The sequence below is a fragment of the Physeter macrocephalus genome, chromosome 10, assembly GCF_002837175.3.
Source record: "Physeter macrocephalus isolate SW-GA chromosome 10, ASM283717v5, whole genome shotgun sequence".
NCBI lineage: Eukaryota > Metazoa > Chordata > Mammalia > Artiodactyla > Physeteridae > Physeter > Physeter macrocephalus.
The window spans coordinates 8,128,293-8,145,391 of record NC_041223.1 but is presented as its reverse complement, the minus strand read 5'-3'; the positions used below and the strand labels follow the sequence as shown (position 1 = coordinate 8,145,391).

At 45.5% G+C, this 17,099-nt stretch overlaps 1 pseudogene; it reads right to left on the bottom strand.

Moving 5' to 3' along the window:
• LOC112064626 (coiled-coil domain-containing protein 86-like) overlaps nucleotides 1-16,851 on the bottom strand; it is an 87,386-nt pseudogene extending 70,535 nt beyond the window's left edge.
• Between the last annotated feature and the right edge of the window lie 248 nt (nucleotides 16,852-17,099).

The following is a 17,099-nucleotide window of genomic DNA, read 5'->3' as shown; positions in this document are numbered from 1 at the left end:
GGCCGCTGAGCCTGCGCGTCCGGAGCCTGTGCTCCGCAACGGGAGAGGCCACAACAGAGGGAGGCCCGCATACCACACAAAAAAATAAAAATAAAAAAATAAAAATAAATTACAAGATGCCAGAACGTAAGCCGCTAGTCTCAGTGTCAGCTGGGCCTGGCTGGTCTGCGCCCTGCAACCAGAGAAATGCCAGCAATTCAGATAAAACTCTGAAGGGAGCAAAAGGGACCCCAGTTTCCAGAGCAGTGAAAGGAAAAAGACAGATGGAAGATGTTAAGCAGCCTTAAAGAGTAAATTCTAAGGGTCAGAAAGGAACCAAGTGGATTTTTCACCTGGCTCAGGAGGAGGTGGAGATGAGGGAGAAGCCTGAAAAATGGCTGAAAACAGCTAGGTTGCACCCGCCGGAAGACTGCCCCCTGCTGGGGTTCTTTGGGAACAAGAGGAGATACTCTTCGCCGGAAGTCTTGCGCAGGCCCATGATGGACCTGCCCACCTCCTCCATTTGCTGCCTCTGAGCCAATCTACGAATCTCACTTGATTGACCCAAGATAGGCAAGCACCCTGGGCCACCAATGGTGAATGTCTACGCTGCCTGTAAAATATAGACCTCTGGGTAAACTGTATCATACAGTAATCTTTAAAATTGCATTAATGGCAAAAGAATAAACAGATCTCCATCAGAGAGAAGAGGCCTCTACCTTTCCAGGCTGACCACACAGACTTGTGTCCATGGACGCTTCTCTCAGAACTGTGAACTGCAGATGTGTTTACAGTGTGCGGTGCATTCTGTTGAGTCAGGTCAATGGAATGTGTGGCTCCGAGTTCCCACGTGTGATGTGCAGTCTGGAGGGTCCTGGAGTTAGTGTGTTGATGCTGTTGTGTAACTAAATCAATACAGACTTTTTCAAGGGGAAAAACATTTTCATTGTGGAAAATTTCAAACACAGACAAGAACAGAGGAAGTATGACAATGAGCCCTCCTTTGCCCACGATTCAGTTTTAACAATTATCCCAATATTTTGCCGATCTTTGTTTGCTTTTTACACTTCTCTCTCTTTCTCTCTCTCTCTCTCACACACACACACACACACACTTTTTTTCTGGACTGTTTTAAAGCATCTCTCGCATACCATGCCATTTTGCTGTAAATACTTCAGAAGGCGTCTCTAACCCGTAGCATGATTGTTACATGATTGCTGAAACAGTCACACCTAACAAAATCAACAAAGATTCCTCATTACCAGGTAGTATCCACTTTACACTCAAATTTCCCCAATTGACTCAGCGATGTCTTCTTACAGTTAAGATGTTGGAATCAGCATCCGGACAAGCCCCGTGTTACTATATGGTGTGGGTCTAATCCAGCGACTTCAATTTGTCCTTCCCCTTTGACTTCTTTCCTTCCCAATGTTCCCAGACGGGCAAAGCAGCGTAGAGGGCTGATTTATTATGGGTTGGTGACCCTTGACAGTGTTCAAAGCTAAACTCAGTTTGGGTGCCCTCATGACCTTTGAGAAAATAACCATAGTTTGGATGGAAGTCGCTCGTTCTCCTCTCCTTCCACCCGCCACTCTTTGTCCATCTCCCTACAATGCACATCCACTTGTCCTTCCCAATTTCCCATCTCTGGTTTCTAGTGCCCTATAAGTTGTTTCCTACTCCCTTCCTTTGTGCAACGTCTCTTTGCCCACCAAATCTCAGCGGCTTCAGACACCAACCTCTGAAACACCAACCTCCCTGACATCTAGGCCATCACTCTGGTCGAGTCAGGGTTGGTGAGCTTGGTCAGGAAATATTTTCCTGGTGTACCAAGAACTCACCTTCTGGAATCTCTGCACTTGGCCAAAGAGGACAAGAAGCAGAGAGGCCATTTTTCCTTGAAGATCTGCTGTTTGCTGACTCGTATCCTCACCTGAAATAGGGGTGGGGCTCTAATGCCAAGCCTGCGCTCCACCAGCATCGTTGTCCCATGGCCTGTCCACTGGCCGCATGGCAGACCCAGACTCCACCTCCGGGAGCTCAGTCTGGGGAGCTTAAAAATGGCACCTTCAAGTTCAAATCAAAGAGGACAAATCGTGCCGTTCTTTACCAACTTCATAACTTATTGTGAAGTTGTATACGATGCTGTGTTGTGACTTCACAAGTCACAGTGAGATTTCACTGCGGAAAGGCCGTGCCCTTCCAGAGAGCCTGGAAGTGACCTTCAAGTGGCTGAGATGGCAGACGAACAGCAGTCACCCTGTGTTAGGCAGGACCCCCTGGGTGCGATTATTAAAATAATCCCAGGGTCTGATTTCCGTTTGTTCATTTGTTTTTCTTTAAAAGAAACATTTTGCCGCGTTCCCATCTGGTCTCTTCTTTTTACAAACGCCTGCAGGAGCCGTGGCCTCTGCCTGCCACTCAGGACCCCACGTGCCTGGTCCTCTCACGGCAGCACCTACACCACGCCGGACCCGTTGACCAGGCTCACCCTGTGTCAACCATCCCTTTCCCTCTTACACAGCCACGGTGCGGCTCGAAACACCCTCCTGAGAACTTTTCAGTTATTGATTGTCTAATTTGTGCTGGTCTAGAGGCTATTTCTGAAAGTGTTCATTAAAAAATAAACTCATTTTGAAGTAAGCCAGTCACCAAAAAAATACTGCCTGATTCCACTCATATGAAATATGTAAAGGAGTCAAAATCATAGAAACAGAAAGTAGAGTGGTCATTGCCAGGAGCTGGAGGAGAGGGAATTCATGCTGAATGGCTATGGAGTTTCAGTTTTGCAAGAGGAGAAAATTCTAGAGATCTATTGTACAACAATGTGAATACACATTACCTAACTGTACACTCAAAATGGCTAAGGTGGTAAATTTGATGTTATGTGTTTTCATCACAATATAAACAGGTACGGAGGTAGATAAACAAATAAATAAGAACTCATTTCATGCAACCTTATTCTGATGTGGCCCTGACCCCAAAATAAACACCTCCTACAGTTTTTCAGTTCTCATTTTTCCACAACTCAACCTCTTTTGTAAATGAGGAAACTGAGTATTTCTCCTTTCTGACCTTCTGTGCCACCAAAGGTAGTTGCCAATCGGGGGTGTTATTGAGTTTTCTTAAAGCTATTTCACTGGAGGTCAGAGAAGGCATTCCTTTGGAATGTAAACCATTTTCTTGTGTGTATCATTAATTCTTCTTTCCCAGATCTTTTCATTTTACTAATAAAGAGGGAAGGGAGTTAAGTTTTTAGCGTTTATCAACTTCTACCTCTAAAAGAAAATCCAGTTTTGGAATCTTCGGGAGTTTCTGGCGCGATCCAGAGCCAGAAATGTTGTCCAAATCCTCCACTAGCTTCCTGCGTGTTGACTGGGGGTCACAGAAATGCCAGATTCCAAATTAATCTACTAACGTTTTCCAACTGGCTGTTTTGGGGTCCATCGGGAGGCATCCACAGGAAATGCCCACTTAGCAGTGGGGCAGGAGAGCTGAGTCAGGACCCTCTATCTCATTCTGAAGATTCTTCTGGAATCAAGATGCATAAGGCTGAGAATATGCTTCAAGCAAGGGGGTCTCTTGAGGAAAGGGGAGGGGCGCCGGGGCTGCCAGGAGGAGGAGAAACACCCCTGAGCCAGGCTGACCAGTCAACGCAGGTCAGGAGGAGGCCAGGTAAGGGCTCGCAACTCTCAGTGTCCATCAAAACCACCTGGAGAGCTTTTGAAAAAAGGGACGCCCAGGACCAACTGAATCAAAATCTCTGTAAGGTGGAACCCAGGCATCTCACTCTGTTTTTTTTTAATATACTGGGTGATTCTGCAGTACAGGAAAGTTAAGAGCCACTGGACCAGCACCATGGCCTATAGTACTCTGGGAGGATCTTCATGAAGTGATAAGGCAGCATCCCATCCCCCACCTCCTCTCTTCCTAGGAAACATACAAAGCCTTTGCGGTGTCCTATACCTTCATATAGGACAAGGTGTGGTCCTCGCCCAGCAGGACTCACATCACCTGGGAGCTGGACAGAAATGCAGGATCTGGGGCCCTGCCCACACCCACTGAAGGGAGAGCTGCTTTGTAACCCGGGCCCCAGGTAATTTCTACGTGTGTTAAGATTTGAAAAGCCCTGTACCATACCATTTTATCATGCCGCTTTCATATGCTGCAAGCTCTTCTATTCAGGACTCTCTAAAAATAAAGGACACTATTGGAAATATGGTTGCCTGTTGTAGTAACACCTGCCAAGGGCTGCCACTCCCAGATAAAACAATTTCCTTTCGCATTTCCTGTTGTCACACTGACATTACAGCGATAAAGTCGAGTATAGTAGCTATTGTTCTCTAAAGCTAAGTTTGTCCCTTGGCCCAGATGGTCTTCTAGGCCTTGGAGCTGTTTCTCAAAAGAAACAGAAGAAACCCCACCCTAACACTGTCCCGAAGGCCAAAAGGGGAGAGTTATTTGTACATGGGGATGTTGAAGGCATTATTCCATCTCCTTTAAAATTTTATTTTCCCTTCACATCCAGATCTAGTCCAGGAAATAATTTATTTAGAAGTTTTTTTTTTTTTTTTAAGTTTCCAATTAAGAAATCTTGGAAAGTAGTTGACCTATATTTACTGTAACCATAGTTTCCAAATAAAATTCCAGACACATGGTCTGATGAGTATGGGTGTACCTACCACATTATTTTAAAATAAAATTAAAAATAAAATGCGCTGCTTTTTTTTTCCTGCTTAAAAAAGTAACTCATGTTTATTTTAGAAACTACAGAAAAGTCAAAGAAGAAACTAAAAACATCTGTAATTCCACCATCCAGAAATATTTACATTTACACCCAGAAATGTTACATTTTAATACATATTCCTCTTCAGTCTTTGCCTATAACAGAAGATAATTTTTTATCAAGTTGAGTAGTATACAGTATATAATTTTGCTTCCTGAATTTTCCAATTAAAGCTAGGGCACAAGGATTTTCTCATGTCATTGAAGATTCTGTGTAAGCCTTAGTTTTAATGGCTGCATAATATTCTATCTTTGCATATACCATAATTATTTTTATGCACTACATATATCACTGAACATTTAGATTGCCATCAATTTTTTGCCATTATTAAATATACTGTGATAAACATTCTTGAACATATATCTTTGTTCACACTTCTGAATATTTCCACAGCATAGCCAAGAAGCAAAAGTACTGTATAACAGGGGACTTCCCTGGTGGTGCAGTGGTTAAGAATCCGCCTGCCGATGCAGGGGACACGGGTTTGAGCCCTGGTCCGGGAAGATCCCACATGGCGCGGAGCAACTAAGCCCACGTACCCCAACTACGGAGCCTGCGCTCTAGAGCCCACTAGCCACAACTACTGAAGCCCGAGTGCCTAGAACCCGTGCTCCACAACAAGAGAAGCCACCGTGAGGAGAAGCCTGTGCACCTCAACAAAGAGTAGCCCCCGCTCACCGCAACTAGAGAAAGCCCGCGCAGCAACGAAGACCCAACGCAGCCAAAAATTAATTAATTAAATTTTTAAAAAAAGAAATCCTGTATAACGGGATACAATTATTTTATGTCTCTTCATACTCATCACCAATTTTTTTTATGGAAACGTTGCACCAACTTATACTTAACACCTTTCTGAAGGTACCACGGGAAAAAATTTAAATCAGTACTGTTCCAGAAATTTCAGATTTAAAAAATAAATTTACTGAGCACATATTTTGTGCCAGAGAGCGTGCTAAGTGCTTTACGTGTACTGTGTCAGTTACCCCTTACAGAAGTACCCTGAGGACAAGACGCTATTATGATTCCCATTTTACACATGCAGAAAGTTTGGGTAAGTAGCCCAAGTTATACAGCCAATTTGTTGTGAAGTTCAAAGTTAAAAGTGAAATTGATTCAGTGTAGAGGTTTTTCTTTTCCTGACTCCAATGATCACTCTCTGTACCCTCCACTTGGGAGGCCTCTGCAGCAAGGGTCCCAGCTGAGGGTCTGGAAGAGGGTCAGTAACCGTCAGGAGAGCCTAGTGCAGCCCTGGGACAGACAGCTGACCCTGGGCCAAGATCCCTGAGCGACCAGGCCAGAATGCCCCGTGGTCAATGACAAGTTCTCAGTGACACTGACAAACTTGGAAATGGCAAAGCAAAAGGACGCCGTGGTGAGCCAGAAGGACTGATGAGGTTATTTTCGAGCACGTGTGAGGCACCCAGGAGCCCCTTGTAGGGGATTTCGTGGAAGAAGAGCAAAGTCCTGGGGCCTCAGAAGTTTTACTAGTGGACACCGAGTCACTGCAGTTGTGTGGAACCAAAAGCCATCATGACCGAGAGAAAGGTGTCTTTCATCTTCCCTTTTTAGATGGATTGACCTGTGGCTCCTCAGGGCACCCCCTACTCTGCATATTTTGTAGGCTGTTCCACGCTGAGGGGGTCGTTCATGCCCTAGGGGGTAGATGAGGCTCAAAACCCAGCCCAAGTTCCATTTGCCAATCTGGGCATGTATGGAGTTGTGTCCACCTCCCATTATGTCCCTGACCTCACACTCTGCTATCCCTCCCCACCTGCAACAGTCATGCCAGCCTCAGGGCCTTTGCCCTGGCTGTTCTCTTTGCCTGGAAAGCTATGCCCCACCTCTCCTTCTCAATGACCCACTGCCCCATGAGCAATGACAGCTCCCAATACCTGCTCCCAGACCCTCACACCATGCCCTCCAGGGGGACAGTGAATTTTGCTTGTTTTGTTTGCTGATCTAGTCCAAGTGCCTAGAACATTCCTGGCAAATAACGCTCAATAAATATTTGTTGAATTGAATGAAATCACCAAATGGGTAAACCACGGAGATGATTAAGTCTTGCTTCAGTTATTTTTACATTGAGAAAACTGAGAGGTGAAGTGACCTTAACCAAGATCACTTGCAGGTTTCATTTCCCCTAAGTGCCCAGACTTTCAGAACTGGCCTTGAAGTTCTCCAGCTCAGCCCGAACAAAACTCTCCCTCAGCGAGGCCAATAGCAGGTCCAGATCTGGATAAAGCAATTGGCAAAAGGCGTAAATGATAACTAAGCAGCATCCTTCCAGGGAGTAAGCGTCAGATGAACCTCCAACGGAAGGAAAATCTCTCTCTGAGCTGCAAGTCAATTACACACCTTCTCCTTTCCTACCTTCCCGAGAGCAACCACCGAACAGCAAGGAAGCCTCCAGGAAGCCAAGTCCCCAATCCACCTTGTTCAGTAGTTCAAACCCATCCCCACCCCCTCCCCTTTCTCCTTCGCGAGAGGCCGGACCCTGGAAGAAATCATTCTAAGCAATGAGACAAAGTGAGCTGCTTCAGGGATGTTCAAACCACAGCTCATTACAAGTGCCCAGTGTCATAAACACCACTCTCAAATATTTCCCTCTTTCCTCACCAAGCGTTTGCAGAGAACAAACACAGATTATACACAATTTGGAAGCAGATTTATTTTTTCCATGACCTCTGTTCTCTTTTAACAAGCAATTTGTTGTATATGTTAGTTTAAAATAAAATAAAATTCTGGCAATGGTTATCAAAATTGAGAACCCCCAAAATAAAAGCTCTCTCTTAATAAGCATGTGTTCTGGGATTTCAAATACAAGGTTCACAGACCCCCAGAGAGATCCTTGTATGGAATTCTGTGGTCTGTGAGGCCCCTAAAATCGTATGCAAACTTTTGGGGATGTATGAAGACACTTGGGTTTTTTTTGGTGAGCTCTCATTAGATTATCAAAGGAATGTTTCTCCCCAAATTACTGAGAACCATTGATTTTTGACACACTCAAAAGTGTGAAAACCTGAATGGGTGACAACCAAACTTAACTCCCCAGTGTGCAATGCAAAATTTGTGGTAACAGATTATATCTACATCATTAATACTTTCTCTTTTGGGTAGTACCATTATCAAGACACAATATCCTAGCTAAATAAATATTTAGTTTGGTTAACCATAAAACAGAGTGTAATAAATTAATTTCCCAATTGTTATTCCTGGCTGGTGATAGGATTAACAGTTTGGTCTTTGACTATTCTGTCTGTCTCTCTCTCTCTCTCACATTTAGCCTTGTGCAAAACATCACTTTGCAAAATAGATATTTTGAATCATATTTTTCAGGTAAAGAACCTCAGACTTGGACTTCCCTGGTGGCACAGTGGTTAAGAATCCACCTGCCAGTGCAGGGGACACTGGCTCGAGCTCTGGTCCGGGAAGATACCACATGCCGAGGAGCAACTAAGCCCGTGCGCCACAACTACTGAGACCGTGCTCCACAACGAGAGAAGTCACCGCAATGAGAAGCCCACACACTGCAACGAAGACCCAGCGCAGCCAAAAATAAATAAATTTATTAAAAAAAAAAAAAGAACCTGAGGCTCAGAGCACTAAGTAACTTATTAGGCCGCTCGGCTGGTAAATAAAGGGAGTCAAGATGTTAACACAGGCCTACTGGATCCTGAAGCTGGTGTGTTTTCCAACAAAGCAGACCACTATCTTTTAAAATTTATATTTTCTCTTCCAAAATCAGGATTTTCAGTTCAAGTTTTTCCTTTAATGGTGGGTGGTTAAACCAGAATATTTTATACCAGCAATTATATTTCCCAAATGTATTCATGAAAGATTTTTTTTTTTTTTTTTTTTTTTTTTGCGGTCGCGCAGGCTCAGCGGCCATGGCTCACGGGCCCAGCCGCTCCGCGGCATGTGGGATCTTCCCGGACCGGGGCACGAACCCGTGTCCCCTGCATCGGCAGGCGGACTCTCAACCACTGCGCCACCAGGGAAGCCCATTCATGAAAGATTTTAAAATATTGGTAGTTCTGACATGGTGGACGTCCTCATAATGTATTTTCTCTGATTTTGGCTCTGAATCATGAATTAATAACAGTCTAAAATGCTGCTGTCACCCAGTTCAAAACTTCCCAAGAATCCTCCCTTTGGAGCCAAATGAAGCAGCCTAAGGTACACACGAGTGTACACTCTGAGTCCAGAGTGGCAGGCTTGGCTCTGCCAGGAGCTTCACCAAGAGAACCAGCAAGTAACTACCTGACCTCCTTTCCCCAGATCGGAGCCATGCCACCAACCTCTCACCAGAATGTGTGAGAGTAACACGAGTTAAGAATCAACTCTCGGGACTTCCCTGGTGGCGCAGTGGTTAAGAATCCGCCTGCCAATGCAGGGGACACAGGTTCGAGCCCTGGTCCGGGAGGATCCCACATGGCGCGGAGCAACTAAGCCCGTGCACCCCAACTACTGAGCCTGCGCTCTAGAGCCCACGAGCCACAACTACTGAAGCCCGCGCGCCTAGAGCCCGTGCTCCACAACAAGAGAAGCCACCGTAATGAGAAGCCCGTGCACCTCAACAAAGAGGCCCGTCCTCCACAACAAGAGAAGCCACCGTAATGAGAAGCCCGTGCACCTCAACAAAGAGTAGCCCCCGCTCACCACAACTAGAGAAAGCCCGCGTGCAGCAACGAAGACCCAACACAGCCAAAAATTAATTAATTAATTAAAAAAGAAAGAGCCCTCCCCAAAAAAGAATCAACTCTCCCCCACAGCAGATGGCATTTAAAGAAAATAGACGACGCACATATGTGTTATAATATGAAGGCTGCCTAGAAGAAAATGATTTGGGAAGAGCAGGAGACATTATTCATAGCTTTAAAACAGAGACTGTTCAAAATGGAAAATAAGGTACTTCTCTCAACACCACTGATGTGCTTTTAGTGTCTGTACTTGGTGTGCATCTCTGGGTCTGTGAGTCCCCACGGTAAATCCTTCATGATTCATGAACTACCAAGTCACCATCCCAGTTTCCTAGTAGTTGGGAAGCATTTAACCCCCAGAAGCATCGATCTTCTCATTTAGCCAGAGGATGAAAGGAAATGGGAAGGTTTGGCTCCACGCGAAAGTCTAAGAATGTCCCCATGTACGCAGGCTCCAGGGAAGTCTGTCTTGATGGAGATATTGGAAAGCATAGCTCGCTTACCTTAGCAGATCACAGTTTCCAACGGAGCTTCCAAAAATTCATCTTCTGTATTTTCTGGCAGATCCACTTCTAAGTTATTGGATTCTAGCAGACTCAGGTCAAATATCAGCGTGTGTCCTTATAACTGAGTCACCAATATCACGGACTGCCAAAGCGGCAGAGCAACCCCTCAAGTCTCCTCTCTCGGTCCCATTGTGCGGGGACAGCCTCGTATGAGTCCAGACAAAGGCCGGCTTCCCTTAGCTTGGCTCCTTCCATAGCACACGTGCTTCTTTATACATAGAGGACGGTAGACATTTGCTCGCCAATAACACGCTTACCCGTGTGGATTTCGTCTGGAAAAAAGTCATTTCTAAGTCAAGTCTAACCAGCAGTTCTCAGTGGAGGGCTACCGCCCCCTAGGGAACGTTTGGGAAATATGTAGGGCCTTTTTTTTGATAACTGTGAAGGTTGGGTGTTCCTGCACTGAGGGGATGGAGGCCAGCAACACAGAAGACAATTTTGTACAACTTTTCAGTGTCCCACCAGACAGTTATGTAGGTGAGAAACTTGTTTATAGCTTTCTGATCCTGGAACCCAACTCCACTTTTACATCCAATTAGAAAGTATTTCTGAACAGTTTTAGTAGACACTGACTTTTCCAAGAATGCAACCATCATGTAAGTCAAAGAGAAAACTGTACGTTGTGTCTTCAAAATTTTACCAAGAGTTGTTCATGATTTCAAAAAATCGCAACACCCACAGCAACACAGCTCAAGAATGGCAGTCGCTGTGACACTCCCGAGGCAGTGTGTGTTCCTAGCGTCTACATTCAAGATGGTGTGGGTGACAGCCCAACTACATCCCTTTATGTAGTTCTGTCTGAGCACTTACATATTGAACGTTAAAGCTGTAATATTTTATTATAAGTTATTTTCTTTTTATTTACCCTTTATTGAACACCCAGGGCATTACATTGATTTTTTAAAATTAACTTCTGTGGGTGAGTGACATCACATATAAATTTGGTAAAACAGAATATTTGCTCTTAAAAGAGGTCTTTGGTTTGAGTCAGATTTAAACACTGGTGTGAAGCATGAAAACTCCTTTAGGTTAAGAGCTGCCTAATTAAATGGTCTTTAAGGATGTTTAGATGGAAAGTGACATTAACTATGTCTCTTCAATGTTGCCCGACACAGAGCAGTGAGTTTCTAGTATTCAACCATAGGCACGCATGAGAATAATGTGAGAGCTTTTAAATATTACCAATCCCTGGGTTCCTCCCCGGACCAATGAAATACGAATCCAAGTGTCTATTGCATGTACCTGAACCTTAAGACAACCCCTTAGAGGAGTGATTCTCCATCCACATCACATGTTAGGAGGTGCCCCTAAATGTAGCAGCAACCCCAGTAGGAAAGTCTGAGTGAGAGCCAGTCCACAGTATTTTTCTTAACGTTTCCCGGGTGATTCTAATTTATGGCCATTGACGGGAATCACTCTTCAAGCACATAACTAGGAATTCTGAGAACTTGAGGTGTTGGTCAAGAAAGGCTACGACCTCTGGAAATAAATCATCAGGCTTTGCATGTGAGCTAAGCCATTTGCTCTCTGTGCCTCAGTTTCCTCTCCTGTCAAGTGAGGCTCACAGTAGCATCTTCCTCATGGCATGTGGGAATTAAGTTAACACATACATAGCCCTTAGAGCAAACCAGTTGTCTTTCTATACTCTGTAGTCAGCCAGTGAGAATTAGATAAATATTCGAAAAATACTCAGTATAATCCCAATCCTCTGAAATGTCATTCAAATGTCATATTTTATTAACATCTATTTCTAAGATGATAGAATATTCTGGTGTAAAACTACTATTTTGCTTCAAGGTGGCAAACCACCATCATTCCAATGTCCACTTCTTTTAATAACCCTCTTGATTTAGTCAAAATCTGACTTTACGTCAAGTCTCCTGTGGTCTACATCACTCCACTGCATGCCACAGGCCAAGGCCAAGGTTAGAGGCTGGAGTGAACCTCAGAAAGGGCCTGGAGGAAGAAAGTATCCCACAGTCATTATAAAATAAGCATCAATATTCTCAAGCATATTTTTCAATTTTCCATATTTTTGAGAGCATGTTTCAACGTATGGGAGGTAGGAGCAAACATCTTAGATGTTTATGTCAATGGAGAGGTTAAAAAAATAAGATACTGCAGGAATCTGAGGGCTCGGGGACTCCAAGATGATTTTGAAAAGAGAGGATTTTTACAGAGCTCAGATGGTTGACGACACAACGGAAATCCATTGGAGCAGCTGTCCAACTAGCTCCGTGCATGCTCAGACACTTTAGTATTATTTTCCTGGCTCTCGGCGACTCATTCCCTGGATCTGAGAACATCATCTAAATCCTAATTGATGCTGTAGCTGCACCTGACCGGGAGAGGAAGCTGAGTCAAGGCTCCTCACTTGTTGAAATCACATATCATAATCGGAACAATAATTTACATTCTCTTCTTCACTTTTCTGATTTATCTCATACAGAGAGAGTATAATTTTATAACCTCAGAAATCTGCATCTTCTAAGACGGGAGGAGGGTCAGAGGGTCGCACAGTCCACTTTCTAGCAGGGAGGGGAACAGGACTCCTCAAAGAATGAAAAAGCAGCAGGTCATCCCAGGCCTCCAGCATCCCATCCATCCTGGGGATGGTGTAGCTGCTATTTTTCTATAGGTTGCCTTTCTCCTATCATGTGGCTCAATTTCTAGAATAGGAGTTGGCACATGTTTCCTGTAAAGGTCGAGATAGTAAATATTTTAGGCTTTGTGGGCTGCCCCTGTCTGAGATTCCTCCTTGTTTTCTTCCCTCTCTCTTTTTCACAACCTTTTAAAAATGTAAAGTCATTCCTAGCTCCAGAGATGTACAAAAACAGACCGCAAGCTAGATTTGGCCGGTGGACTGTAGTTGCCTAACCCAGAGGGGGAAAATCCACTTACACCTCACTTCAGACTTGTCAGCTGCTTTATTTTTCTTTGGACTGAAAGAAGGGTGAGAGGAAGAGCTTTGGGGAGACCCTCCATGTATGTCGGACAGCCTCAGAAGACAGAGATAAGACCTCCTTTTGGAAGAAAGGGCAGGCGTGCTGCCCATTGTAAAAGTTTTGGGTTCTCTAAACTCAGAAATCCTCTCCTATAATGCAAGCCACTGCAGTCATGGGTGTCATCTGGCCCTGTTCGGGTTGCCCTGCGGGAACTGTAGCTCAAAGCTAGTGCAGAAACAATTCTGATCATCTGTTGCTGTGAGTAATAAAATCCTACGTCTCTGACCCAGGAGTTTTATACCTTGAACAGAGAAGTCTGCAGAAAAAGAAACTATGAGCCAGGAAAGCATCCCCCAAGGCCTGCTGTGGCATCTTCAGATAGTTTTACAGACCGTATTTTGTTTACCTTTGTGTCTGACTCAGAATCTAGAACACTGTCTGACACAGTATGGATATTTAGTAAGTGTGGAAGGAAGGAGGGGAGGGAGGGAGGGGGAAAGAAAGAAGGAAGAAGGGAAGGAAGGATGGGCAGGAGGGACCTCCCTTGTGTAAACACTGTCCTAAGGATATTCCGTGGCTACTCAATTTTTCCAAACAGAGAGAAATCAGACATTTCTAGTTCTGTCACTTTAAAGCAAAGGATGAATTTATCCATGGTTCTCCTGACCCGCAGCTAGAGAAGAGAATCCAGGAGTGAACTAAAGCAATAAATAAAGACTAAAAGGTGTGGGGGGGTGGGGAGGATATGCTGTATTTTAATAAAGTTTCCAAAACGTGTACTACATGGTTTGAGAAGGAATGCACAGGGATCACACTGAACTGTTCAAAAGCAGCTCAGTGCGATAGCATTAAATAACATAGTGATATTATTAAAATACCTGATACAGACCCTCTCTGTGTACTTACCCTAAATGAGCTATTTGGAGTGAGTTGCTATGGCTGTAGGATCTCTACGTATGACTAAACTTATGAAAAAGTGAACGGGGCCTCAGGTGAAGCATCAGTTATGAAGATGCTCGCAATAAAAGCCAGCCCCAGAGCAACCACAGATGCTTTGAAAACACCTTGGGGGTAAAAAGCACGCTTAGGGAATGTAGGCTTTGAAGTAGAATCATTGTTGTTATTATTATTGAGTTATTTTCCCGATAATTGTCAATGATCTGTCACAGCTTTCAGGAAAGTCTTTAATATCATTGCCCCACACAGTGAATTTGGGTAAAAGAGGAAACAGATGCAACTTTAACAGGCAAGTCTGGAGCCTGAAGCTTCATGGGAGCCCCTGGCACCAAATAGAAGTGTAAAACGGGTCCCCTGCACCCTTTCATGGCATTAAGAGCAGAAACGCGGTGTGTGGGTCTAGAGTTTTGGAACACGTGAACAGGTCTCTGTGCAGCAGATGACTGGCTGGTCCCCAGGGCCAGATTCCTCTCTGGCACCTTCCACATTAGCAAATGGGGCAAGCTGGGGTAACCCAGCCGGTCAGATGTGGCTCCATCCTTGACTTCAAAGAGCTGGTCTGTCACCTACAGCATTTTGCAAACACCAGTTCACCGTGCCAGGCCGTGCAAGCGCTATAAGTATTTTCTGGGAAGCTGTTAGAATTTTAAAAGTTAAAAGTCAGAGATTCTGATTCAGGCATGGAACTCAGGAGTATGTTTGTTTTTTTTTAAATTTCCCTAGTGATTCTAAATGATCAAATATAAAAAAATCACTGGTGTAGACTTTCTACTTTGGAATTTAATTAGATTGTCTTGCTCTTTTTTATTATTATTTAATTATCGCTAGGTTAAAGCTACTCACCTAAGACTTGAGGGCTATATTCCCCCCACGCCACTCAACGGCACTCCAAATACCGAATGAATGAATGAGGATACATCCAGGGTCAGAGGATCAGGAGGAAGGATGTTTCTCTCATGGTCTCCACATTACTGGGAAAAGAGACACAAATCCCCCCTTCCTAAGGAAAAGGAAGGGATGGAGGGGGGGAGAGGGAGGGAGGGAAGAAAGAAATTATATAAAAAAATTGACAGAAAATGTTCCTTGGCTTCAGGGGAGCCATGCGATAAATCTCCGAAGAGAACCTCCACGTCTGACAAAGGGCTGTGAGCTGTCAGAGCAAGGGCTGCTGCGTGGAACCTGCCCACCCTTGAGTGAGCTGAACATGTGACCCTGTGAAATCATCCTTCCCCCACTGTTTCCCCAGTCGCAGGCTCTGTCCCCACTTCTCTTGGCAAACCCGCCCAAGGGGACGCAGGACGTGCCCTTGTCCCCTCTGGCTCCGCACTTACCCTCTCTGTCCACCGCATCCTGCACGCCCACCTCTCCTCCTCCCAGCACCCACAGCTCAGGTCCTGGCACAGCTGCCAGCTCCTTCCTGGGTCTCTCTCTGTCCCTTCCAAGGAACCTGGGCTCCTCCAAGTGTGAACAGGTGTCACGGGAGCTGGGCTGGGGGAAGGCTCTGCCCATATAAGTATGGCAACAATTGGCTTAAGGCAAGTTAGGTTTCTTTCCTTCAGGATTCCTCGGAGCTTTAAACTTGCTAGCGTGACCTGAATATTTCCTGAAGAGAAGTGCATTATTGGAGCTTGCCCCAAATGCATGTGGCAACGGCATCAATTGTGTGATGTGTCTTCTCAGAGCACACTCACGCTTGGGTCAGCAGACGTACATTGAGCGCCTACCACGTGCCAGGCACTGTACCGGGCACAAAACAAACCCCGCGCGATCCCTGCCCCGCGTGCAGCTTTCTCGGCGGCCAGGTCTGGGGCTCACTCCTCTGAGGGTCCTCCTCTCGCCTTTCCCCTGGGTCCCCTGTTCTTTCCCTCTTCCGCCCTCCAGTCCTGCATCTTCTCTCAGTCTTCGAGGGCAGCCAGGCACCCCTGATGTGGCTCGGATCTAGTTTTGGGCCGCAACTTCGGTTTCACACGGAGAACAGCAAGCTGACCTGAAAAGGGGGCAAGCGATCGGTTTTGCTTCCGAGAAGTGGGAAGAGACGAGTGAAGAGGTCAGGGAGGAAGAGCAGTGGAAAAGCTCCAACAGGATGCTTGACGCGCCAGGGTCGGTGGTGGAGCAACAGAGGTTGGGTGATGGCAGAGAATTCTTTGCCTTCTGAGATTTGTGTGCTGCTGAGAGGCAGCCCCTCCCCCTTCCGTCTCTGCACGCACAGCGTTGGTAAAGTCTGTTGGGCCCACATACACTTTGTGCAAGTGCTTAGGGATAGGTTTGGTTTGGTCTGGTTTGTTAGAACACACAGGGGGTGGTTTTTAAGCCAGAATCAACTCTGTAGAGATTGTGTGAGAGGGGCCTGAACCCCGCCTGGAGATTCGTAACGAGCTCGGGAGGGCTGTGAGCTTCCAAAGCCGGGAGAACTGGGGGTTCCGATCCTTTGTACAAAGATCTGCAGGAGACGTGAGGCCACAGCTGACAATTATATTTGTATACACATATTAATTTGCCCAGCCAACTCTACAACAAGCAAGAACGGGAAGGATTTCTGGATACCGTAGAGTTGGTTGAAAATATTTGTGCAGCAGGTGAGTTTTGTAGGAGAAAAGGAAGACAGCTTCCCAAAGAGCAGGGGTATCTCAAGATGGTGAACCAACAATATCCATAAAACTCAGAGATGGAAACAGGCAGGTTGTCTGAGGGCTGGTGACTCACGCGTGGCAGGTGTGGAAGGCACTCCAGGAAGATTCTTCCTGTTGCTTGGGGGTAACAGGCAGCTCTTGTTTGTCAGACAAGCAGCCCCTTTCTTCTGGGAACCTTTTCCCACCATCCACCTCCATCCACATGGTTTCCATGGGCAACAATGTTTTCTAGGACCCACCCCTGGCGCGGCAGCTGTTAGATGTGACTCACTGACGCTGGGTGGCCATCGTTCCTACAGTGTGGATGCTGATACTCTGGCTTGCTGAGCAGAGGAGAATGTTGCATGATGAGCAGAAAGGAGGAAGAGAGATTTTTGGTGGCTTCTAAGTCCCTGGGTTCCAGTAAATCCTGAGACGCAGCCATTTTCCTGTCCCTAGGTTTTGGACGTGCCACCTTCTAAAGGCAGGTGTTCCTTACGGCCAAAGGGGCTCTGTCTAGCACAGTCTATATGAGCCCCTGGAGAAGAAAGAGGAAA